The sequence below is a fragment of the Lemur catta genome, chromosome 2 (genome assembly GCF_020740605.2).
Source record: "Lemur catta isolate mLemCat1 chromosome 2, mLemCat1.pri, whole genome shotgun sequence".
NCBI lineage: Eukaryota > Metazoa > Chordata > Mammalia > Primates > Lemuridae > Lemur > Lemur catta.
The window spans coordinates 77,782,272-77,810,108 of record NC_059129.1 but is presented as its reverse complement, the minus strand read 5'-3'; the positions used below and the strand labels follow the sequence as shown (position 1 = coordinate 77,810,108).

Below are 27,837 nucleotides of genomic sequence, written 5' to 3'. Positions count from 1 at the left end.
AGAACTGATAATTGGGACAGATATCTGTTTATCTTATTGGGTAGAACTTCATTGCTATGTTTTCTCTCTTGAGCCATTGTGGTGGCTAGAATTTGATCTTTAGCTCTTGGGTGGTTTTACATTTGTGGGTCTTTGTTGTGATGATCCGTGTGTAACTCTCTTTTGAGTACTTCTTGGAGGGGTGGTCTTGTCTTGGTGAATTCCCTCAGTCCTTGTTTATCTGAGAATGTCTTAATTTCTCCTTCATATGGAAAGCTTAGCTTAGCTGGGTACAAGATTCTAGGCTGGGCATTATTCTGTTTCAGAAGAGTGAGAATGGGGCCCCAACTTCTTCTTGCTTGTAAAGTTTCAGTTGAGAAATCTTGCGTAATTCTAATGGGTCTCCCTTTGTATGTTACTTGTTTCTTTCTCCTTACAGCTCGAAGAAGGGTCTCTTTAGTGGATATTTTGGTCAGTCTGACGACTACGTGGCGTGGTGTTTTCCTATTTGCTATGAATCTACCAGGGGTTCTTTGAGCTTCTTGAACCTGTATATCTAAAGTTTTAGCAAGGCCTGGGAAATTTTCTTCTATTATGTCTTCAGATAGTTTATCCAGCCCTTGCTTATTATCTTCTTCACCTTCAGGGATGCCTATAGCTCTCACGTTAGGTTTCTTCACATAATCCCACATTTCTTGAAGACTCTGATCTTTTTTCTTATTTCTTTGCTCTATCTCTGTGACTGTCTTATTTAATTGGAAAGAGTTATCTTCGATCTCTGAGATTCTGTCTTCTATTTGATCTACCCTGTTCTTGAGACTTTCCACTGTGTTTTGTAGCTCCCTGAATAAATCCCTCATTTCTAGGAGTTCAGTTTGGTTTTTCTTCAATATTTCTATTTCTTTAGTGAATTTTTCTTCCAAATCCTGGAATTTTTTTGTGGTTTCTTTGTGTTGGATATCTATTTTTTCTTGTATATCATTCAGCTTATTTATAACCCAAGACTGAAATTCTTCTGGTAACATGTTGGTATTCTGAAACTGGCTTGTGCCAATTGGAGGAGAGTTGGTATTTCTCTTTGGGGGTGAGGTTTCCGTTTGGTTTTTTGTGCTCCCCATATTTTTCCGCTGAGCCCTTCCCATCTGGCTCTATCGTTAGATCTTTTCTCACAGCTTTAGTCTAGTTAATAGCACGTCTTATACTCTGTTCTTAGGCTGTGAAACAGTCTAGGTATGTTGTTTCCTTTGTCTAGAGGGGGAGACTGTTGTGTGTTGTTTAGAGTTTTTTTCTATCTCAGTTGGGGGGCTGCTTCTGATGGGTCCACCCCCAGTGGGTTGGCTTGACCTAAGACCAGTTTGGCAAGTTAAATCACTGTGTTGTGGACTTTCAGTTAGTAGGCAGGATTCACACTATTTGCAAGCAGAAAGCCTCTTCTCCCTCTCTTTTTCTTTCTTTTTTTTTTTTCCCCCTTGTCTTTTGGTTCTTCTTCTGGATGTGTGGTTTCTGTCTCTTTCTGCAGGAAAGACACTGGCTAGGCGGAGGAGGCAGTGCCCTCACTCACTCAGTGCCCCAGCTGCTGCAGCTCCCACGGGCAAAGGTCTACACTGTCCCAGTGTTCCCAAGGTCCGGGCTCCACACTCTTGCATCTGGGGAAGCACTCAGTGTTCACACCTGGGAAGGTGACCTGGAGAGGGTCTATGGATCAGGGGATGGAGCCTCCTGGGGAGCTGCCTGGCACCCTATGGCTCTGCAGCAGTTAGACCTTGGCCCGCACAATTGCTGCTGCCCATCCACAGATCACTGGCACTGGGGGGCAATTTTCAGGGTTCGATAGGAATCAGAGCTGGGGGTCTGGAGCACTCAGGAGTATACAGTAGCTCCTGGGCTGGAGGGCCACCGAAAAGGAGAAAAGAAAAAGAAAGAAAAAAAAAAAGAGAGAAACAATATGAATAACAAGGAGAAGAAAGAGAAAACAAGAAAGAAAAGAGAAAGAAAGAAAGAAAGAAAGAAAGAAAGAAAGAAAGAAAGAAAGAAAGAAAGAAAGAAAGAAAGAAAGAGAGAAAGAGAGAGATTAAAAAAAAATCCCACTTTCATATTTCACGCTCACGGCCCCTCGCCTCGGTGCAGGTCCTCGTCTGTCCCTTTAAGAGATAGGGCACCGTGGAGACCCGCCAGAGTCCAAGCTCTTTTCCGCTTAGCTGTGGGAACCGAGATGGCGACCGCGCATCCGCCGGTTGCGGGCGCCGGGGGAGAGCGTTCAGAGTTCGGCAGGCGCCAGGGCCCACAGCGGCTCCCTGGCCGGAAAGCCGCCATACGGGGAAGAAAAGAGCAAAAAAGTCCCGCTTTAATATTTCACGCTCGTGGCCCCTCGCCTCGGCGCAGGTCCGCGTCTGTCCCTTTAAGAGATAGGTCACCAAGGAGACCCGCCCGAGTCTAAGCTCCCTCCCGCTTATGTCACCTGTCCTCGGAGCTCCGCGTCTCCCCGCGGTGATTCTGCACCAATTTCAGTCAGATCCCTGACCGAGTGGATGTGGGGGTCAGTGGGGAGATCAAGCCGCTCTGCTGTGGGGCTGAACCCGCCCCACTCGCCAGTGAGGCAGGCACGGCCATCCCGCACTCCGCTGTCTGTTTTCCGTCCCGCACTCTCCAAATTATCTCGGTCTGATTTCCCACTCGCCTCTGTTTTTTCTTGTTCTCTGTGTCCCACGGTGATTCTATGCGGGTTCACCCCACCGTTCCTGTGGAGGAGCAATCCTCTAGCATTGTGGCAGGTCGAGATCCATGCCTTCCTTTCCGGGAGCACAAATCCAGGAGGTCACCTCCACTCTGCCATCTTGCCCCTCTTCAAGAATTGTGTCTTTCATTCACATTTCAGTTGAATCTCGTTTGCCTGACCCTTGTCACAGATGCTTCTCTCCTCTAAATTCTTTTCTTGTTCTGCACAATCTCCCTGATATCTCATTCACTTACATAATTTCAGCTACCGACAATGAACCAGTGAGACCAATGGCCAGATTTTATTTAGCTTGTTCACATGGGAGCATTTAATATTGTCTGGTAGAGGCTAACAGGTAATACTTTATTTTGAATAAAACTTTGGCACATCACGGTTTAAAAGAAGCAATAGCTTGTTTGGATTATGATGATAGCATCTAGCACTAACTCTTCTGAATTTTTTTTTTTTGTTTTAGTATTAATGGAAGATAGTAAAGGGAGAAAGTGAGTCTATCCAGACTTTTAAAAGAGCTTGGCTGAACATTCTTAGCACCCCCATTTTTATTTAAAAAAAATTATGGAGTACAAATGCTTTTTGTTATGTGGATACATTGTATCATGCTGAAGTCAGGACTTCCAGAGTGCCCATCACCAGAATAGTGTACGTTGTACTCAATAGATAGATTTTGTTATCACATTCACCCTCTCCCATCTTCCCCCCTTCTAAGTTTCCAATGTCCTTTACAGCTCTTTATGATCATACTTTGTTTCCCTCCCACTTATAAGTGAGAACATATGGTGTATGTCACTACACACACACACACACACACACAATATTTTCTTTATCTACTTATCAGTTGATGGACACTTAGATTGATTCCATATCTTTGCAACTGTGTATTGTGCTGTGATAAAGATTTGGGTGTAGATGTCATTTTTTGGTAAAATGATTTCTTTTCATTTGGGCAGATACCCAGTAGTGAGATTGCTGGATAGAATCATAGGTCTAATTTTAATTATTTTAGGAATCTCCATACTGCTTTCCATAGCAGTTGTACAAGTTTACATTCCCACTAGCAGTGTAAAAACATTCCCTTTTCACCACAACCTCACCAATATCTATTGTTTTTTCACTTCTTAATAATGGCAATTCTGACAGGGATAAGGTGATATCTTATTGTGGTTTTCATTTGTATTTTCCTGATAATTAGTGATGTTGAGCATTTTTGCATATGTTTTTTGGCCATTTGTCTACTTTTGAGAAGAGTCTGTTTATGTCTTTTGCCCACTTTTTCGTGGAGTTTTTCTTGCTGAGTTCTTTGTAAATTCTTGGATTTTATCCCTTTGTTGCATGTATAGTTTGTGAATATTTCCTCCCCTTCTGTAAGTTGTCTACTTACTCTTTTGATATTTCTTTTGCTGTATAGAAACCTTTTAGTTTTATTAAGTCCCATTTATTTATTTTTGTTGTCGCTGTATTTGCTTTTGGGATCTTACTCATAAATTCTTTGTCTAGGCCAATGTCTAGAAGAGTTTTTTCTATGTTTTCTTCTAAAATTTTTATGGTTTCAGGTCTTGCATTTAAGTCTTTAATCCATCTTGAATTAATTTTTGTACATAGTAAGAGGTAGGGATCCAATTTCGTTCTTAAACATGTGGTTATCCAGTTTTCCCAGCACCATTTGTTGAATAGGACGTCTTTTCCCCAGAGTGTGTTTTTGTCTGCTTTGACAAAAATCAGTTGGTCGTAACTATATGGTTTTATTTTTGGATTCTGGATTCTGACCCATTGGTCTGTGTGTTTACCTTTATACTAGTACCATGCTGTTTGGGTTACTATAGCCTTGTAGTATAATTTGAAGTCAGATAATGTGTTGCCTCCAGATTTGTCCTTTTTGCTTATGATTGCTTTGCCTTTTCATGGTCTTTTTTGGCAACCACCACTTAAGTCCAGGAACAGACCATTGCCGGCTGCCAGAAGTGAACCTCATTCCCCCATGAAGACATCCAGGAACTATGGAGTACTATGAAGTAGAAAATAGAATTTTTACTTTAGCTGATCAAAAATCATGTTTTGTTTTTTCTTTAGTATCTTAGACTTTGAGGAATACAAATTTGATACACATAGGTTTTATGTGTTTTTTTCTTTGTTCTTTTCTTTTTTTTCCACATTTTTAAATTTCAAAATATTAAGGGTGTACAAATGTTTTAGGTTACATGGATCACTTTTGTAATGCTTGAGTCCCTGCTATAAGTGTGCCAGTCACCCAAATAGTGTTCATAGTACCCATTAGGTAGGTTTTTTCCCCTCCCCTTCTCTCCCCTCTACCCTGGTTGATTTCCACTGAGTTTTACTTTCCTCTGTGTACATATGTGCTCATTGGTTAGTTACAATTTAATAGCAATACATGTGGTGTTTGTTTTTCCATTCTTGAGATACTTCACATATGAGAATGGTCTCCAGTTCCATACAGATTGTTGCAAAAGGTATTAGTTCTTTTTCTCATTCTTTTTGTTTTCCCTCTAGGAAGTTACTCATTCTAAATAAATGGATTCAGTAAAAGCATTTTTGCTCATATCACATGGGTCCATTAGATCAGCACAAAATGATGCAATTCATATATATATTTGTCAGGGAGTTGGCCAATTATTAGTAAGTGGTTGGTAATTGGTAGAAACATATAATTAATGGTTACTTAATAGACTCTGGTCCACAAGGAAATGACTTCATCTTATTTCCTGCTGTGCACAAAACATTCATAAACTTAGTCAAAGGTTGACTGTGACTTTATTTTAATGGTGATTTTGAGTTATTTCTTGCTTCCTACTCATCTCTACCTCTCTTTATCTTTTTTGTTTTATGTACCAAATCCCTCAAACGGTTTATGTCATACTGTAGACATTCAATAAATATATTTGAATAAATGACTGATGCTAGAAGTTTCATATTTTGGAAGCTCCAATTGGAAGGTGACAAAGAGACCTCTATACAATGGGCTAGTTAATATTATACTTAGTTAATATTGAGTCCCCCAACCCTGAACTTTAAATAAATACTGGCGAGGATATGGAGAGATAGGAACACTTTTACACCGCTAGTGGGACTGCAAATTAGTGCAACTTCTGTGGAAAAGAATTTGGAGATATCTCAAAGAGCTACAAGTAGAACTACCATTTGATCCTGCAATAGCACTATTAGGCATCTACCCAAAGGAACAAAAGTCATTCTATAATAGAGACATCTGCACTTGAATATTTATGGCAGCACAATTCACTATAGCAAGGATGTGGAAACAACCCAAGTGCCCGTCAATCCATGAGTGGATTAATAAAATATGGTACATGTATAATTATAAAAAACGACAGTGATCTAGCACCTCTTACATTTTTTCCTTTTATTTAATGGTTTAAAATTTTTATTGTGCTGTACAGTTTAAAATTCACTTTTACAAATGTCTCTTTTTAAAAGAATTTGACAGATAACATTGTATGTATTTATCATATATACCACTATGTTTTGAGGTACATATACATTGTAGAGTGGTTGACTAGCTAATTAACAAATGCATTACCTCACACAGTTATCATTTTTTTTTGTATGTGTCATTAACTATAGTCACCATGCTGTATGATAGATCTCTTGAATTTATTTCTCCTAACTTTAGTTATATATCCTTTGACTGACATCTTCCCATCTCCTCCTCCCTTCTACCTACCCCAACCTTTGGTGATCATTATTCTACTCTATACTTCTATGAGATCAACTTTGTTGGATTCTACATATGGATGAGATCATGTGGTATTTTCTTTTTCTTTTTTAAAAAAGTATATTCAGTAGCACATCTTCATACAATTCTGAAAGTTATTTTTTGCACAGTCAGAAAAAGTGACAGAAGATATATACTTGTGATAAAGGGATCAAAATTGCATCAGAAAGGACATTGAAGAGAAGTTGTGAAATCTTCTATCCACAGCCCATCCCCAAAGCCTGCTGGGAGAACTTTGGCTCACTCTCCCTAAGTACATGTATCCTACTCATCCTCAACCCACTCTTGCCCCATTCCCTCAAGGCTGGGAGTTCCAAAAGAAGAATTTTTGGCAGAGCAGTGTGTTTTTTAATGATTGGGTATTTATATAAATACAGGGAATCTGCATTTATTACTTTACTTGGTAAAGGAAATGCGACTTAAACTCCAAACAATTTCTTCAACAACTGCTTGAGAATTCTTAATGTTTCAGTTCTCAATGAAATGAGAAAACAAAATTTCTAGGAGAGAGATTACAAAATTGATGGGATAATAAAAATATAATTATTATCCCTTTGAGTCCTTAATAAAGAATAATAAAACCATAACTATTAGAGATTATTATGATAGTATTGATTTAGACATTTAATGAGCATCAACTATATGCCAAGCACCATGCTAGATGTTACATATAAAAAGATGAGGAAATTGTTTCCATTTGAGAAACTCACAATCAAAAAAAACCCCCCAGGTTTTAAAAAGAAAAAAATTAGATAAAAATGTGGCACCTGTTCACTATGCAGTGACATAGATAAAATGATGAAATAATAGGTTCTAAAAGTGCTAATTTTTAGTCAGGTGGTAGCTTAGACACTGAGAATGTCTGGGTCGATGCATAGCTGCTTTAAAAGAGGGCACATCCAACTGTACATGTGGCACTTAAGAGGAATTCTGCATAAGAAATGACAGAGGAAGGTCAAAAATGTTAGTGTGCTGGCTCATGCAGGATCGTTTATCAGACTATCCAATTATAAACATGTTGGGCAGGATGTGAAATGCCAAATAATGATATTAACTCTAACCTAAAGAGATTTCAGGGGAGACAGAATTGACAAATGAACTGAAGTTCACCAGCATTTATCCTTTAGGGAAACACTGGAGTGGAAAATGCCACTGATGTTTCTTGCAGCAATAGTGGAAACTTCCTTGAGATTACAGGCACATGCAAACTGGATTTTGATCCCAGCTCTGCTGCTTATTTTCTCTGTAACTTGCTCCATGTCTCTGAGCCTCAGTTTCCTTGCCTCTGTACACTATCCACCTCCTAGAGCTTCTGTGAGATGTAGTCATTCCCAAATCTACTGGACTTCATGCTATAAGCTTTTCTTATTTTGTCTAATACAATCTTTAATAACCCTATTGAAGATACTATCCTCAGTTGACAGGAGAGAAAAGGGAAGTAATTGCCCAAGAGCACATGGCTAGGAAGTTGTAAACCAAGAATGGAATTCTGATCTCACTGCAAAATCCAAGCTTATAACAACTATGTCCTCATTTCACAAACAGATAAGGAAAGGCATCAATAAACATTAATTCTGTTCACTTAATCACTCAACATTTATTTATTTATGCTAGACATTTCACCCAAAGCATAGGTAAAGAAAAACATATCAGTGGAGATTTCAGTGAGATTAAAAAATGATATGATCTGCTATTTGCCAAGATAGAGAATGACATAATTTTTTAACGCTTCAAAATTTTATCAATGGCTATAACAATCAAGAAATCAACCTAAGAAATAATTTTAAGGCTAAAATCTGAGTTATACAACATTATAGTATTCTGTGGATATACAGCTATAAATATACAAACTAAAAGATGCAGAATTTGTAGGTATCTTTTAAATCAAGGAGAATTCAATATATAAAAATGTGGAGTCTGATATATATGAATATATATCAATTTATATAACTGTCTCTTTACTATATACTATTATATTAATTTGTATCTTTGTCAATCTCTATCTATCCATCCAAAATCAGAATTATGCAGGAAAAATTAAGACATGAAAACATATTTGTGATTTTAAGATAAAATTATCAGTGCTCATAAAAAGGACTTTTGGGTTCCAGCTGAAGGATAAGTAGGAGTGGGCCAGCTGAATAATGCTTGAAAGAGTGGTTCAGCAAGCAAGTCTGTTCAAAGACATGGAGATGTGAAATTACCACAGAATACGCAGGTAGTTGCAAGTGAAATTAGCACAGAATACGCAGGTAGTTGCAATTTGTTAACACTAGAAATTGAAGAATAAAGGAGTGGTTGTTGGGAAGTCAGCTGGAGAGACAGAGAGGGTATCATGATTTCTATCAGAGAAGGTTTGCACTGCTGGAATTTTCCTCATTGCATAGGTTTTTCCAGTAGTAAAAAGGAGCCTAAATAACCAATAGCACAGCCATAGAAGTATCAACGTTAATGTTTGGAATGTACAGGAACAGTATAGATTAAAATGGAATGAATGTAGAAGGGAGACCAGAAGATAATAAAAAATAATGACAAAAGACGAGGATTCAGATCAGCACTAGGTTGGTCTGCACCTCAAAAAATTCTGATTTAAGATCTTTGCTCACAGTGGTTCACAAGCCTGTGATCCTAGCACTCTGGGAGGCTGAGGTGGGAGGATAGCTTGAGCTCAGGAGTTTGAGACCAGTTTGAGCAAGAGCAAGACTCTGTCTCTACCAAAAGTAGAAAAAAGATTAGTGGGACACAGTGATGCATGCCTTTAATCCCAGCTACTCCAGAGGGTGAGGCTGGAGAATCACTTCAGCCCAGTAGTTTGAGGTTGCAGTGAGCTATGATGATGCCACTGCACTTTGGCATGGGCAACAAAGCGAGACTGTGTCTTAAAAAACAAAAAAGTAAAAAAAAAAAAACTTTGCTCCTTATTGAGGAGGAATTGATGATTAACACAAACTTCATATCATAGCTATGAGTCTGTGTGTGTGCATATACACACACTATGTAGCTATATGTATGTATAATATATTTATCTCTACATGCTTAATTGTAAACTTATAAAATTCATTTCTTTGGTCTTTATAAATACCCAAGCTAAATGTATATTTAAGCAATTAATTCAGTAAACATGCATTGATCACCTACTATATTTGGGGCACTATATTTGCAGCTCGGTTTGCAAAAATGCATAAAATATGGATTCTGGCACTTTGAGTATAGGTGAGGGGCAGTGAATGAATCAGGTGAACCCAAAAGATAATTGTGATTGCCTTTCTGGTCTCTAGCAAGTAGTATTATTCCTTACCTTTCTAGATCTTCCTGTCCTGGTTCGTGGCTTTCATGCTCCATTGGTTATGGCAATCCACAACCCCAGGAGAGAGATGTATTATATTTTTCTACCAGCCCAGCTTTGTGGGACTGTACTGAGAAGGTGATCCCTTGATTTTCCATTTTAGGGAAAGAGGATGAGACAAATAATCTGCCTTTAAATTCATTTAATACTCTCACATAATAAGGACATGGGGTTTTGATAAAAATACGTTATATTTACCCTGGATTTCCTAAACTCTACTTTAACATAAATTATACCGAATTTTCTCAAGTATATAATTATGTGGAGTCTATTTGTAACTTGCTTGGGTGAGACTGAAAAAGGGAATTATATACTCAAATCCTAGACTAAATAAATCTAGGAAAATGATGAAGGCACTTTTTCATTTCTATGGAAAACTAGTAACATACATAAGATGGATCAATTTTAATTAGAGAATTGAAATAATAAACCAGTTAGCAAAGTCAGTTGTTTAAGAATCAGATATTTTAGGGCTATTTTTTGCCTCTAGTTCAATTACTTTTTAAAGTATTAAACATTTCTACTATTATACTTAAAAGTATGTTTTTTAACAAGACAAATAAACACTGATATCCAGATAAAATAATCCCAAAATATGTCATTTTGATGATTAGATTATTTGGAATAGTAAACTGGTAATTTAACATTTTAGGTTTTTGGTCATAATATTAAGAAATTCTATGTATACTCTGAAAATGTTTGTGTAGTTTGAATATCAGCATAAAGCCATTACAGAAGAAAACAGTGTTATATAATGTCATTGGAAAAAACATCCTCTTGACACAAATTATATATTTCTATTAAAAGAAGAAAACATTAACATGGCTCATTCCAAAGCATAAGAGACAACTTGATTATTTTTTATTGCAGTAAAAACACATAACATGAAATCTACCCTCCTAACAAATTTTTAAGTGTACTATAGAGTATGGCAAATTGATTGCTTTTTCTTTTTAAGTAAAGCAACTGTATGGCTCACTCTAATGTTTAATTTTCAAGAATACAACACATTGTTATTAACTGTAGTCACCATGTAGTACAATAGATCTCTTGAACTTATTTCTCCTTTGAATAACATCTCCCTAACCTTCCCCTGCCCTCAACCCCTGGTAACCACCATTCTACTTTTTACTTCTATGAGTTAAACTTTTTTTAGATTCCCACATAAGTGAGATCATGTGGTATTTGTCTTTCTGTGCCTGACTTATTTCATTTAATATAATATCCTCCAGGTTCATTCATGTTGATGTGAATGACAAGATTTCCTTCTTTTTAAATGCTGCATAGTATTATATTATGTATATGTACCACATTTTCTTTATTCATTCATCTATTGGTGGACACTTAGGTGGATTCCATATCTTGACTACTGTGAATAATGCTGCAGTGAACACTGGAGTGCAGATATCTCTGAGAGGTACTGATTTCATTTACTCTGAATATATTCCCAGTAATGAGATTTCTGGACCAAATAGTAGTTCTATTTTTAGTTTTTTGAAGACTCTCCATACTGTTTTCCATAACGGCTAAACTAATTTATCCCACCAACAGTGTGCAAGGATTCCCTTTTCTCCATATCCTCTCTGACACTTGTTACCTTTCATCTTTTTTGATAATAACAGGTGTCAGGTGATATCTAATTGTGACTTTAATTTTCTTTTCCTGATGATAAGTGATGCTGAGAATTTTTTACATATACCTGTTGTGCATTTGTATGACTTCTTTGGAAAGGTGTCTATGCAGAGCCTTTGACCATTTTAAAATTGGGTTATTTGTTTTCTTACCACTGAGTTGATTTGTTTTCTCACTATTGAGTTGTTTGGGTTTCTTATATATTTTGGATATTAAAACCTCATCTGATGTATGCTTGGTAAATATTTGATCCTATTCTGTATGTTGTCTCTACTCTGTTGGTTGTTTCCTTATGCTTTACAGAAGCTTTTTAAGTTGGTGTAATATTGTTGGTTTGTTTTCACTTTTGTTGCCTATGCTTTGGGTTCATATCTAAAAAAAATCATTGCCCAGACCAATGTCATGGAGTTTTCTCCCTATGTTTTCTTCTAGTAGTTTTTATAGGTTCAGGTCTTACATTTAAGTCTTTAATCCATTTAAAATAGATTTTTGCGTATTATATAACGTAAGGGGCCAATTTCATTTCTCTGCATCTGGATAACCAGTTGTCCCAAAACCATTTATTGAAGAGACTATTCTTTCCACATTGTGTGCTCTTGGCACCTTTGTCAAAAATCAATTGGCCATAAATGTGTGGATTTTTTTCTGGGATCTGTATTCTGTTCCATTGGTCTATGTGTCTGGTTTTATTCTAGTGCCATGCTGTTTTGATTACTAATCTTTGTAGCATATTTTAAAGTCACATTATGATACCTCCAGCTTTGTTCTTTTAGCTCCAGATTGCTTTGGCTAGTTGGGGTCTTTTGTGGTTTTCTGTGAATTTTAGGATTAAAAAAATTTCTGTGAAAAATGCCGTTGGAATGATAGTGATTACATTGAGTCTGTAGATTGCTTTGAGTGGTATAGACATTGATGGAGTGAAGGACATGCCATCCCCCAATATGCCAGATTGGTATATTGATTATTTAGAGTAAAAAACATTGAATAAATTAGTGTTTCAGAAAGGGTGACTTGACATATCTCTTCCTGCTTACAGCAAGCAGTACCCTCTCCACACCAGGGGGAGAAATTAGCCCTTATCACTAGGGACTTGGAATTAGAGGCTTTAATGGACCTGAATAAACATACTAAACAAAATACCCTTATCTTCCACCTGTTTTACACCCCCATTTATCTCCTAGTGACTTCCCTACGAAATTTACTTCTTCCTTCCTGATTGGATGTCTTTTCTTTCTTTTTGTTTTCTTTCTTTCTTTTTTTCTTTCTTTCTTTCTTCCTTTTTTCTTTTTTAGAAGGGTCTCACTCTGTTACTCAGGCTGGTGTGCAGTGGCACCATCATAGCTAACCATAATCTTGAACTTCCAGGCTCAAGAGATCCTTCCATCTCAGCCTCCTGAGTAGCTAGGACTACAGGTGTGCATCACCATGCCTGGCTAATTTTTTAAAAAAATTGCTGTAGAGTTGAGTCTTGCTATGTTTCTCAGGCTGGTCTTGAAATCCTGGCCTCAAGCAATCCTCCTGCCTTGGCCTCCCAAAGTGCTAGGATTACAGGGATGAGCCACTGCATCTGGCCTTATTTCTTTTTGTTGCCTAATTGCTCTGGCTAGGACTCCAGTGCTATGTTGAATAGAATTGGTGAGAATGGGCATCTTTGTCTTGTTCCCAATCTTAGAGGAAAAACTTTCAACTTTTCACCATTGACTATGATGTTAGCTATGTGTTTGTCATATATGGCTTTTATTGTCAAATTTATCTTTAAGGCAGAATATAGTACATCTATTTTAAGGCTTTGCTGCAGAATTATTTTATTCAGCATGATGACTTTCCTGATAAAGATGCCCAATTAATTTATCCTTCTAAAAATATTTTATTTTATTTCAGAAAATATTTCAGAAAAGCTTTCTCAAATTCTTCCAAAGCAATCCATTCTTGATTAGTAATTTAACTCTCCACATATAGCTATTTTTATTTAGAATTAAAATAATAGTATTCTATTTGAAAATTTTTCATAGCAACTTGGCAAATTGTCACAAATAACTTTAGTCATTTTAAAACTCTTGGTTAAGTACACAAGAAGGTGGACATCATTGCAATAGCATATGTCACAGGAAACAAAATTGACACATCTTGTACAACTAGGCTGTATATGCCAATTGCAGATGGTATTCTTTTTTTCTTTTTTTTTACTATAATCAGTTTCCAGAGTAATCATGCTAAAATCCTAGTTCTCTGTGCCACATCTCCACTCAAAACTATGCAAAGACTATTTGATTTTTGAACATACTGAAATTCCTTTAATGTGGTATTTAAGATTCTCTGAAACCTTGGTCCAACTTAGGTTTCCTGCCAAACCTCACTATCTTCAGGCAGAACATAAATGTCTGCTTGCAGAAACACATCACAGAAGGTGGGGTCTGGAGAGAGTTAAGACCTGGGTCAAGATTCATGTAGTACAACAGGAGGCAGGGGTGGGGGATCTGTGGCCTTAAGGTGACATGTGGCCTTTTGACTGAATCCAAATTTTACAGAACAAATCCTTTTGTTAAAAGGGGTGCAGCAGAGAAAGGTGAAGTTTTTCTTGCCTCCCTTTTAGCTTAAGAAAGAACAATCTTGAAAGCAGAAGGCTGCAGGTTCCCCACCCCTACGTGGCCAGGCAGCTTTAGAGCGTGCCCAGCCATCTCGGTCCCAATGCTGGAGTCAGTGGTAGAAGAAGGTTCAATCAGGTAGGACTTGGGTATAGAGAGAATCCAGTAGTCAATATCAGAGAATTCTGGGTGAAAGTTGAAAACTGGCTCACTCCAGTAGTTTGAGAAAAACATCAGGTTCCTGTCTATAGAAGAAATGGTGGAGAAGATACTGATCAGAAATGAGGAGAAAAGGCAAGAAATGCTCCAAAAAATTGGGTAAAGGACAGAACAGGTGCTTGGGTTTCATCTGAAGGCTAGGGCCAGAATCTGACTGCTAGAGACAGAGTAGCCATCATGTAGGATCCCAGTGGTCATGAAAAGTTGCTATATTTTGAGTCTGGTTTTGTAGGTGATTTAATTTTAAGTCCCATTAGCTGGAAGGACTGGAATTGTTGATGTACTGCTTGCCTTAGTCAGTTTTGGCTCAAGGACTAGGTTAGATTGAACATTCAGGAAAGAAATACCAGAAAACTTAGGTGTGGGTGGACAGAAACATCAGAAGAGCCAGAAATGACCAGGAGCTGACATGTCCAACCTCACCTCTCACTCTGCCAACATGCCAACTGTATCCTTGGGTTAGCATTTGTGCACATGCATTCTTCTTTCTCCCATTCCTTCAGCCACTGTGTATAGTACTTTGCCTAAGTGAAATATCTTTCCCTATGGCTAGCAGTAAAATGAATTCAGTTTCACAAACATTTATTACACAAATACTGCATGCCAAGCACTGTGCTACAGAGATTAAAAGACCCAGTGTCTATTCTCAAGACATCTAAAGCCCATCCGTGTCTTTCAAATATTCTTCCTGATCCCTTACTGTTTACTCTTTCTCATCTAGTTTCTTTAACCATTAAGACTTGAGGCATTTTTATATTTTTAGGTAAATGTTAATATTAAACTCAGAATGTATATCCCAACCACCACTACTGCAGTGCAACTTACTTAAGTATAGAGTTTGTCCATTAAAACTTCTTTTCACTTAATATTGTAGGCAGAGTGAAATCTTAGTAAGTGCTTGTTGATTTTATTGGCTCCTTTAGTCTTTAAGTTTCGTGGTTATAAATTTTGCTTGTTAGTAGGGCTTTTGCATTAGTTCATGTCAATATCTATGCAATTCTGTCAGATATTTCAAAATCCATTAGATACTTTTAAATTTTAGAGAAAAGGGTTTTCAACTGTGAAAACAGAAACTCAGTGATAAGTGATAAGCACTTCTACTTTCAAGATGATAGTTTATTTATATCTTTAGAATTGATGTAGAAGATGTCTTAATTTTATGGTCTAATTGGCAAGAATTTTCTTCCAGGGCCTAACAGACTATTTAAAACTTCTGGCCCTAAAAAGCTGAAGAGAATTACCTAAAATCTTTGGTTGTGTAATCGAATAGCTCAATCTTAATACAATGTTAACTTGTTTTATTGCTTATAATATTACTTATTGTCTGTAATGTTAAAGTCATACTTATGAGTTACAGTATATTAAAATTTTAAATAATTATCTTAATTAGATATTAAAACAGGGTTGTGTAGTCACTAATTAATCACAACAGAATTTAAGAAAGAGAGACTCAAATAAACACCTCGGTCAGTTATTATAATTGGGGAAATGTAAAACAAATAGAAGCTGGCTGTAAGGAATTCAATACATAATGCAAGAAGCAATTATGCTGGCCTTTTGAAAAATTATACCACTCTACTTCTTTGATTTTAAGTTTAGAATTTTTCCTTAATAATTAATCAACTTGATATTTGGGGTTAGACATTTCCAATGCTATTGAATTAGGGTGGGGTGCTCTCCTTGATAACTAAATATGACTAGATTCTCAGGAAGAATAGGATTCTTGAATAGACTTTTCATAGTGTGAAAGCATTCTAGGAAAATATAGATTGTATGACAGGTTTTTCGAATTATTTTTACTAGTTGTTATCTATAGAATTGAGTAAACTATCCTCATGAAATGATGTTCTTTCAATCCCTTCCATAATAGTTGTGTATATCACATCTTATACTTTTCTGAAAATTTCAATAGTGGCCCAAGTATAGGATTCTTTGAGGGTTATTCATTATATCTGATTTTTCCCAAGGGCATTTATAATAAGAATGTCTCCTTTTTTGTGTGATGAACCCTAGATGCCCCTCTCCACCCTGCCAAACACACACATACACACACACACACACACACACACACGTATTTCCATTTTTTTCTTTTCAAATAATGTCTTATTTTTGTAAAAAACTGATTTGGACTTTCTTCTACAAAAATATTGCCTAGGATTGTGTTCTGTTCTTATGCTGATCAGTGTAGCTGGATAGATGTTATAATACTTATTTTCTTTTTGAAATAAAATTGCTTTTCCAGATTCCTTTTCATTTCTTTCTCCTTTTCTTCTGCCTGTTTGCTTGACAGGCGAATGGAGGAAGGGAGGCACATTTGTTTATCTGGTTGGGAAGGTACTTTGTATTTATTGAGTACCTATGATATTCTAGGTCATATGGATATCAACTTCCTTACTTTCTGGTAGAAGAGGCAACACAAACACTTGAAGCACTTAAAGAATACGGGAAGTAATACAATGTGCATACCGACTTTAAGTCTCCTGAGTTACAGCCTCAGGACTGGTGAGCACCACAGCACTCCTTTAGGGAAGAGTTAGGGCTGAAGAAACAGGAAGTGGGTGAAGCTCTAGTAAAATAGTGATAATATGGCAGGTACTAGCTTTTAAGGGTCTGCCATAAGTCAGGCACTGTGCTAACCACTTTCCATTATTAGTTCATTTTGTGACTATAATGATCATTAAGTAATATTAGTATACCCATGCTCTTTCTCATGAGAAAAATAAACTATGCTATTAGAGATAAGTCCTTTTTCAATTTTACTAGTGGGTATTATTTTGTTTGGCTTTCTTTCTAAAAACCTCTAATGAAATGACATAGATCTAGAATTGAATCTACATCTATAAAAGTAAGATGCTGTGGAAAATTCTGACAAGATTATTTTCTTTTACTGAGCACTTTTCCAGATCCTAAAGGGACATGCAACTTCAGAAGTCTTGAGTATCATGACTCTTGTTTTATACCATCTTGTCCTTCCAACTGAGATTGGCTGCTGAAACTCTAAATTTCTCATTGAACTATCAAAGAAAATTTCCAAAGATATTTCTGAAACTTCTGCCTCCATTAATCTGCTTGCAGTCCATTTTTCATAGAACTATCTAAAAAATCTTTATTAAACACAACTCTAAATGTGGTACTACCTTTCTCTGAAGGAACTGCACTACTTACAGAATTAAATCTAAACTTCTTAGAATGACATTCAAGGCTCCTATTCTATAGCCTTAATTTACCTTTTTAGTTTTTTCATCCATTCATTCATTCAACATGCCACCAAGCCCTGACTATTTGTCAGTCCTAAGAAAATCATTTGTTTGCGACTGAGAAGAGTAAAAGGTTCAGACTTTAGAGCCAGACACCTAAAGTTTAAATCCTGGCTCTGCTGTGTGACCTGAGTCAAGTTACTTAACCCTTCTGTGCTTCAGTTTCTTCTGTTTTATAATGGGGATAATTATAGTACCTATCTCATAGGGTTATAGTGAGAACTAAATGAATGAGTCAATAGATGTAAAGCACTTAGAACAGTGACTGGCATAAGGAAACTGCTATGTAAATATCATTTATTATGTTGTACCTCTGTTCATTAGTAGTGTCATATTGACCTTGTATGCCTTTCATTTTTGCCTCTCCCAATTTGTCCTTTAAGATGCTACTCAGATACTATCTCCACTTTAAGTCTTTCTAGACCTATACTTCCACTCCAGTAGTTTGTTATTCTACCCCTCCCTATCTATGCCTATATTTTATTAGATTTGCACACATATTATGCTGTCCATCACATTGTGTATGTACATGGTGTTTTCTTTCCCTCAGGGGATACTGCTGCTTCTTGAGGGCAAGGGCCTCAATGTATGGTGTAATAGAAGGAACAATCTTTGAACCCCCAGAAACTTATGTTCAAATTAATTGAGGTGTGACCAAGGAAATATTGCCTAATGCCTGTAAGCTGTAGTCTACTCATCTTTAAAATAAATAGTATGATTGTAATATTAGATTCGGCTCCCTTAATATTTTAGATGTTTTATAGCTACTTCCTGTAAAATTAGTTTTCTTCACTGTCCTTTTTGTATAATACTTAAACAATCATAGTTTGGGGAGATTGACTAAAAAAGAAACTGTGAGGATTTCTTCAATAATGGTAATTTTATAATAACATCAAGACATACATTTTCCCAAAATGCTTAAAAAATGTTCTCTCAGAGAACATTTTATGCCTTTCTTTGTTTATATGACATGACCTTGCTCTTTGCTAGTAATAACATCAATTCTACTCTGGGCATCTTTCCCTCTGCATGTGTCCTCAAAGCAAAACTCTCCATGAACCAACATCTCAGATGAACAATTGTGGGTTATTGTAAATCTTAGAGCTTTTGAAAATTTCATGATTAAATACTTTTGAAAAGCTTCTTTTAGGAGTTAATTTACTCAAAGCCTACCCAGTAAAATGTTTCTTTTTATGCCACTTTCTGTAAAAGCTGTTCTTATAAAATTGGTTAAGATTTCTGCTCAGTGCAAATGTCTATGAACACAACTCAAACATTCTCTATGTACTGTCTTTTTAAAAACAATTTTATTATTTTTTTCCGAGTATTAAGGGTGTATAAACAGTTTGGTTACATAAATTGCCTTTGCACCAACTGACAAGCATGCCCATCCCCTAGACAGTGCACACCACATCCGTTAAGTGTGGATTTACCCATCCCTTCCTCTCCCCTACCACCTGCCTGACATCTTATGAATGTTACTTCCCATACATGCACGTTAGTGTTGATCAGTTAGTACCAATTTAATGGTGAGTACATGTGGTATTTGTTTTTTGCTTCTTGTGATACTTCACTTAGAAGAATAGGCTCCAGCTCTATCCAAGATAATACAGTAGGTAGTTCGTCTCTTTTTTATGGCTGAGTAGTACTCCGTGGTCTACATATACCACATTTTATTGATCCAATCATGTACTGGTGGGCACTTGGGTTGTTTCTACATCTTTGCAACTGTGAATTGTACTGCTATAAACATTCGAGTGCAGATGTCTTTTTTTATAGAATAACTTTTTTTCCTTTGGGTAGATGCCCAGTAGTGGGATTGCTGCATCAAATAGTAATTCTACTTTTAGTTCTTTGAGGTATCACCATACTCCTTTCTGTGGAGGTTGCACTAATAGTTTGCAGTCCCATCAGCAGCGTATGAGTATTCCTATCTCTCTGCCTCCATGCCAACATTTGTTGAAAAATGCTAAACATCTCTAATCATCAGGGAAACATACTCTATGCACTTTCATCAAGCATCCTTTAGCTGGGGCAAGAGAGAGTTAGCTTGTATTATTGCCTGGATCTTTCACATAATAAACCTAAATGATGGGGAAGTTTAAGGTAGACTGAAGAAAGATATAAACAGCCACATTATGCCTCTGTACCTGTTAATATATACCCATAGGTTGAAGTTTACTTTCTGACAGTATTAGACTGTATTTTTTTCTCAAATATTCTTCTCCAGCTTTCTCCATAATTCATTGGGAAAATACAAATAAAAACCAAGAGTTTTTGTTTTTTTTAAATTTCAACCATTGGTCTTCCACTTTAAAAACTTAAAGAACTTTGAAAGCTGCCTTTAGAAATACCAAAATAGAAGAGCAGTATAAGGTAATACACTTATTGCTGTGTAATCTATAATTAAATTGATTCACAGAGCTAAAGACTACATGAATTAAAGCCACACAATCCTAAGAATGATCTAATTTCCTTCCATTCCTACTATATAATTTTGTGATACGGGGGGCCTTGATCAGAGAGAAGATTTATGATGAGTGGAAAGAAGGGTGATTTGAGTTATTTTTTATTAATGTAACTTAAAGTTATTAAAGATATACCAAGACAGGAAAAATCCTTGATAAAGTAATATTCTCAGAGTTGAGTCTAACTCTTGGTTCACATTGAGTGTTACTTTACTGTAAGTGTTCAAACATTCAACATTTCTATGCTTGTGAAAATTTAGGGAAGGTCTTACATTTTTTAATTTTGAAAAAATAACTTGTTAAATATGGGGAAAATAACAACAATAAAACAAATAAGCAAAAAACCCTGTCATAAGCCATCCTGTACCTACTAACTAGAATTGACCATCGTTAACAGGTTATTTTATTTGTTTCAAATCTTACTTGAAACATGACAAAAAGTTGTCTCCGTAAGGGATGAATCTTTATGGGGGCACCAAAAATTTTAATTTAGACTAATTAAAAATGCATTATGGAATGAAAAGTACATGTGATCTATGGTAATATGAAGCATAGTTGTTTATACTTCACTCCAAATGACATACAGTGTGGTTTTGCTATTAATTCCGAATTCATCTCAATTGAAATTATTGAAAATCTTTAGTCAAATATTTTCATGGAATTTTTTTGTCCTACACTAAGTTTCACTTCTTTGATGTCTAGAATTTACTGATTCTTCTTTTCATATGTTTGGTTTTTTCTTTTTCTTTTAAAATTACCAGGCTTTACATTCGTGATTTTTTTAGTTTAATTTGAAAACATTTATTGTCAGTTTTGTATTATTTAGGATTAAGTTGGCTGCACTTAAGTGACTATGGGACATTCCAAAGTAACAGTGGCTTAAGCAAGATTGACCTGTCTTTCTTTTTCATGTAAAAGGTAGGGAGGAAGTCAATCAGCATTATGTGTTGGCTCATTTTCATTAGAAACACAAGCTTCCGTCATGCTCTGTCATCCTCAGCTTCTGGTTTCCACGCTTCAGGTTACCTCTTTTGGAGCTCTAGCCCTCACTGCAATCCTGAGCAGCAGGAAATTAAAAAAAAAAGAGAACATTGCCATGGTTTAATAATGCAGGGAGTTAAACTACGGTTTTATAGTTAAGGAGAATGGAATGATAGATGTTAGTTGGAAACCAATAGGCTTTGTGTACCTCCACATAATCTGCAAAATGCAGGCTGCTAACCAATTATTATAAAGAAAAGCTTATTTCTTTATTTGTATCATGCTGTGGCTTTGTGCAATGTCTAGGTGTTTTCTCACTCAGTTGCCTTTGTGTTTTGCCTTTCAAATGCAGGGATTTTTAACTGATTTGCTTTTTGGTGAGAAAAGTCACATTCTGATTAAATTGATGTTGGAGAGAATTCTTCATTATGCAGAAATGTGTATGCTGTAACACTTCCTACTTAATACTATTAAATATCTTCTTCAGAAGGCATGTTATTGTAAATCATCTCCCATCTGATAATTTTAAACACTATACAGTAGTGATATTCAGAAAACAAATACAAGATAGCCAAATCATACTATTTTTATTTATTTGACATTAATATATTTATCAGGTATTATTTTTAAGTCTTTTGCAAATATCAACTTATTTTCCTTTTTCATTTTTATTCTCTCACAGGAATATAGAGTAGTTTTCCAGGGGCCACATGACTTTATGATGATATCACCACTCTGATGGCTAATAGAATGTATACTTGTTATTCTTGCACTTCACAAACTTCTCAGTTTTAATTTCTTACACAGTAAATATCAACAGATAAAATCTACATAAATAATAGGTTTTGAGGATTCTCAATTCTTGAAAGTGAAAAAGTATCCTGGACCAAAAAAAAGTTAGGTTATTATGTATGAAATGTCTAATTTCCTTCAGTACTAAATTTGACAGTTGATATCTCTGTCTGACATTTCACTTTGACACTTCTTGGTTTATATTTATTATGAAGGTACATCTTCAGTCTTTCAAATTTACCATTTGGCTTGTGATTATCTTTTACATTTATTTAAGAACAATTTTTTTTGTAAAACCATGGATAAGGCAAAAATTCGTGTTATTTTTGAATATGAGTTCCGGCATGGAACCAATGCAGCACAGACAACTTGAAATATCAACGAAGTGTTTGGGAAGGATGTGGTTAATGAATGCACAGTATGATGGTTTTGAGAAGTTCTGTTCTGGTGATTTTAATCTTGAAAATGAGCCACATGGGTGACCTGAGATCAAATTAGATAATGATGAACTGAAAGCTGTAATGGAAGCGAATCCATCTCAACCAATGCATGAATTAGCAGCAAGGTTTGACATACTATTCCAACAATATTGGACCATTTGAAACAAATTGGCAAAGTAAAGTAGCTGGATAGATGGGTTCCCCATGGATTAAATGAGCATCAGCAGAGAAATTGTCTTGAACCATTTCTACACTGTATTGTTACATGTAATGTAAAATGGATTCTTTTTGACAATCATAAATGTTGGGCAAATGGTTGGATAAAGATGAAGTGCCAAAACACAGTCCAAAACTGAATATTCATCAATAAAAGCTAATAGTATATGTTTGTTGGTCCAGTGCAGGTATTATCCACTACAGCTTCATGAAACCTGGTCAATTGATTACAGCAGAAGTCTACTGCAATCAATTAGACAAAACGATGAGGATGCTTGTGATTAAGCAGCTGAGATTGGTCAATAGAGACAGGCCAATCCTCTTGCAAGACAACCCTTGACCACATGTTGCACAAACAATGCTGCTCAAACTACAGAGGCTGGACTTGGAAACTCACTGTCATCCACTGTATTCACCAGACCTTGCACCAACTGGCTAGCACTTCTTCCATGCTTTGGACCACTTCTTGTAAGGAAAAATATTCAATTCTCAACAAGCTGTGGAAAATGCCTTTGGTGATTTCATCGCCACTTGCTCTGCAGGTTTCTTTGCTGCTGGATTAAACACGCTACCGTTAAGATTGCAAAACTTTGTTGGTAGTTTAGGCACATAATTAGATTAATTGTAGTACTTTTTGTTTGAGATATAATAAACTATGCTTTTGATTCAAAATCAGACATTTCATATTTAATGACCTATAAATCACTGTTAATTTATATTAATCACATATAAATCACTGTTAGAATTCCCAAATATGTGAAAAATTTGATAAACATAGTTAATCTATAATCTGTCTGTCAATTAACATTTTAAAATACTATTAGCTGTGTTTACAATATACAGTGCTAAGTCGGAAGTGAAGATGTAGGAGATAGATCATTGAGGATTATAGTTCTACTGCAGTAATCAAATGTGTGTGTGTTTGTGGGTGTATGTGAGTCAATTAGTTATTGGCATAATAGTATGCAACAAACCATGCTCAAACTAGTAGCTTAAAGCAATATGCACTTATTATTACACTCAAGTCTACAGCTTGGCTGGCAGGTTCTGCTGATCTTGGCTGGACTCACTCGGATGTCTGCAGTCAGCTATGGATTAATTGCAGGTCTTGCTTGGTCTCACCTGTGTCTGAGGGTCAGCTGGCTGTTGGATGGACTGGGAATGCTTCAGCTAGCATGAAGGAACATGCAGCTCTGTACCACATGTCTCATCTACTAAAAGAGTAGCCAAGATATGTTCTCATCATTTTGAGGACAGAGATACAAGAATGTGGATGCTAGGACAAGCAAGAGTAAATGTTCAAGAGCTTTCCAAGTGTCTGCCTGTATTATGTCTGGTAATATTCCATTGGCCAAAGCAAGTCAACATGAACATGGCCAAGCTCAGAGTCAAGAACTGAGGCACAACTCCCCAATCACAATGAGAAAGAGTGGGGGCCCTCAGAGCAATCAGTGCACTACTGTGTGTATATGTATGGAAATATAATTTACAATCATATTTTAGTTGTATTTATTTGTAAGGAAAAGTATGACACTTTCAAAATACCAAGAACATAGTATATTGTATTATTTTCTTGATTTACTTACAAACTTATGAATTAGTCACTTTTAACATGAGATATGGACATGTCTTATATAATAAACTTAAAGCATTTTATTTTATAATTATTTTATTTTATCTTTAAAATTATCTTCTCTTAAATAAGGTTGAATTTTTACAAAGAAATATAGTATCCATTTTCATTATGGTGGGATCTGAGGCAGAATTATCAATGTGGTATCACTTTCAAAAACAATTTACAGAATCAGATGACTCAATATTGAGAGATGCATTTGCTATATAAGAAATGTAGGCAAAGCAATGTAGCATTTGTTGGAAAATCTAATAGGTACCCCTCTTTACTGGGATGGATGGTTTCTTCATTAAACTCCACCCTCTGTCTAATCTTGAGTCCTTTGCTTTTGTGCCTCCTTTGACTAAACCCAGTCTTTTTCTTCAGTTCTTGAGGACTCACGCCAACTCACCTCCAACATCTTTGTTTGCTCACTAGTGAGAAACCTGAAAGCCATGTCAATTTTTCATTTCAAACTTACATCCTCCACTTCGTTTTTGGTGTATCTTGCTAAATTTATAATGTTATCTTTTTATGCTGTGCTTCCTCTTGTTTAACACTTTCTTTGAAATCTTATGTCTCTTATATACAATGACTTCACTAAGAGAGAGCCAGGATCATATAATTCTTTGTCCTACATTTGAAGTCAGGAGAGGCCATGCCAAATTCTAAAATGTTTTTTTCTTTTTTCACCATTTCTGTGCATTTTTTTCTTTTAGTATTCCCTATGCTATTTTGTAATAATGCTACCTTAAATTGCTTTGTTCTGTGAAAGATGGGATCTGTTTAAGGACTTCACAGTACAATGTTAGTGATGAGAATAGCTTACCTTTCCCAGGGTAGACCTTATTTCAATAAAGGGCAGCTAGAAAAGACAATGAATTAATACTTAGTGGTGGAATATTAAATTTTTTGGAACACAAATATATGTTTTTATTGTTAATAATAATAGCTACTATTTATTGAATGTTTTCAATGTACCGGGCACCATACTACATTATCTAATTTAATTTTCACATCAGTTAGGTGTTATCTGTATTTTACAGATACAGATGCTGAGGCCTCATGAGATTAAACAACTTGTCTAAGTCACAGTGCAGAATTCAGGGCTTTAGAGATTGCAAAACCAGTTAAAAATTCCTCCTTTACGGAGGGCATTCCTGCAACCCTCAACAGCACACCAGGCTAACTGACTTGGATTTTGAGGAGATGCTCTATATGGTCTTTTGTATCAGCGTATTTCTTCCTTGTCTTAAGTCTAATCCTCTACCTTTCTGCAAAGCTTACATGCTTCACCCTCTTTCTGTGCCAGCTACTCTTACCCTTAGATTCATGCTTGTCTTTTCCCGTTTTGATTTTCTTTGCCTTTTTCCTTGCTTTTGCCTTTCTCTTTCCTTCTGTTCCTCTCTTTATCTCCTCCCCTTTCATCTACTCTAGAAAATTTTTGTTTGCATTTACATTGTTCTATGACAAAATAATCGCTTCTTATTTATCTCTGGACCTAAATATTAAAAACTGAATCTTGATTTCAATGCATTGGGCAAAGTCTTGATTTGCAAAAAATCTAGTAGAACAGCTTTACACAGGGTGGATTCTTTTTGTAATGTGAGAAATCACCACCTAGTTTTTGGGTCTCAATGTCAAGATGTCTTTAGTCATCTAAATTGGCCTTTAAAAGAAAGGTTTTTTACATTAATATTTATATAGCTACTCTGTACTCAGCATGCCCCAAACCAAATTCATTATCTCTTCCCCCCCTTCCGCCCCACCCCCGGCATCCTTCCTTTTTCTATATGGATATCACCACTAGCTTCATACTCACCTAAATTAGAAGCATCAGTTATTGTCACTTTCTCCCTGTCCCTCTCTCACACGTGTAAGAGCTATCTCTCCCTAGCTTTTCTTCTTTTTTTTCCATTACATTTTTGTGGCTCAATCTTGGTTCATCATTGTTATTTCTTTCTTTTCTATTATTATACTCTCCTAACTGGCATCCTTGCTTCTTCAAAATACTCTCCAGAATTATATTTTTAAAAGTACCTGGCTGAAATACATTGCTCCTTTGCAGAAATACTTCTAATAGTTCACCATTGCCTACGAAACAATTAAAGTCCAAATTTGGAGATGACTCACAAGGTCCTTCCTCATGTCCCCATCTACCTTTCCAGCATCAGCTTCTATTTTATCCCCCATGCACCATATGGTCTGGCCGACATTTACCTTTTCCACAATCCCAACAAACAGGTTTGTCTCTCCCACTCTCCCAGCTGCCTGTGATACACGAGGATACCCTAAAAGCACAAACAGGCTGGACAACGAATGAGATCAGAAGGAGGACCTTAAACTGGAAGAGAGGTCAGCAATACCCTCATTACATAATGTTTGTGAATAAAATTAAAATCTCTCATGAGCCGGCTAGGCCCAAGACTCCGTACACCAAATAACAGCCCACTTATTTGAGCCTGAGAAATTTGCCAGCCCTTGCCAACTCTTTCTCTCTATGGGCTGAGCTCTGTTTTTCTTGTCCCCTCCCATGGGTTGTTCCACCCTGGCTACCATCTGAAGTTAAGAGGTAAGTACCCCTCTCTCCAATTCCCTTTCCCTTGCTTGCTATTGGGTTCCACCCTCCATATCAGACCACTTGGATATCTACACTCACCAGAATCGAGCCCAAGTTGTTTAAGCTTTCAAAGGACATTTGAAATAAGATACTTAAATCAATTTTTTGTGACTTGAAAGTTTCCCTTTTTTTGTTAAAAGTTATTCTTCATGTATAATTTTATTGCTAACTCTTATCACTTTTTCCATCACCCTTGCTCAAAACTAGGGCCCTATGTGTGGCAAAGTAATTGCAGAAACAGAATGGAGCACTGAAATATCTGCCTGCTTCCTTCCCCACCAGCCTTTCTGTCTAGATAATTGCAGTAGAACTTGCTGAATGATACAGATGAAATTTTATATAAGACCCTATTGCAACAATAGTGCATCAGATGCTTGTCAAATCTGGGGATGTTCTTTTTCCTTTTTGCTGACTTTTCCATTTATATATATTTTGGCAATTTGAATAGAAATTTGTTTGGGGATGCTTACAATCCCTGAATGTCAGATGTTTCCTTATTTGTGGACATGATATACAATGCAAAATGCCATTGCTATTTTCTTTACACCTCCAAAAGAAACCAATTATCTCATCTTAACTTTATTTTTTGAAAAGTGAGATTATGCTATTTTCAGGCACTGTGTGGAATATAAAAGTCTATTCTAGTGAATATTTTAGTTAAGTCTTGCCTTCAATTTTTAAAGTTTTTGTTTACTGCAAAGTAATTATTCATTTCTTGCTCTGCAGCTCTAAAGCCATTTTTACATAATTCTTTAATGGCACATTTTATATTTTATTTTAATGAAATAGCTACTCTTCTGGATTTGGGGCTTTAAGGGCAGGGGTCCTGGTCACATCCTTTGCCCTAGGGTCTAGCACACTATCAGATAGAGCTAATGCCTCGAACAAAGATTGTGATCCATTTATCTTTACATCCATGCTGAGGAACTCACAGCTCTGACACAAGGTGGGCTTTAAGAATTGTGGATAGAATTGATGAATCAAAGGCTTTTAAGACATTTTGGGGCCTTAGGTAATAATGAATGCCATGAAACTGTACTAGCAATCATCACCATCTCTTGGGTACCAGGCTAAGAACTTTATATGCAATCTGACTTTAGTCCAAACCACATCCTAACATTATTAATCAGGTGTAATGGTCCTTCTTTTACAGCAGAAAACTGAGGCTTTGTATTTGCCAGGGTTCTTCAGAGAAACAGAACCAATAG

General features: G+C 36.2%; 1 long non-coding RNA gene across 1 annotated transcript in view; it reads left to right on the top strand.

Moving 5' to 3' along the window:
- LOC123632181 overlaps window positions 1–27,837 on the top strand; it is a 191,686-nt gene that overhangs the window by 133,216 nt on the left and 30,633 nt on the right. The window lies entirely within an intron of this gene.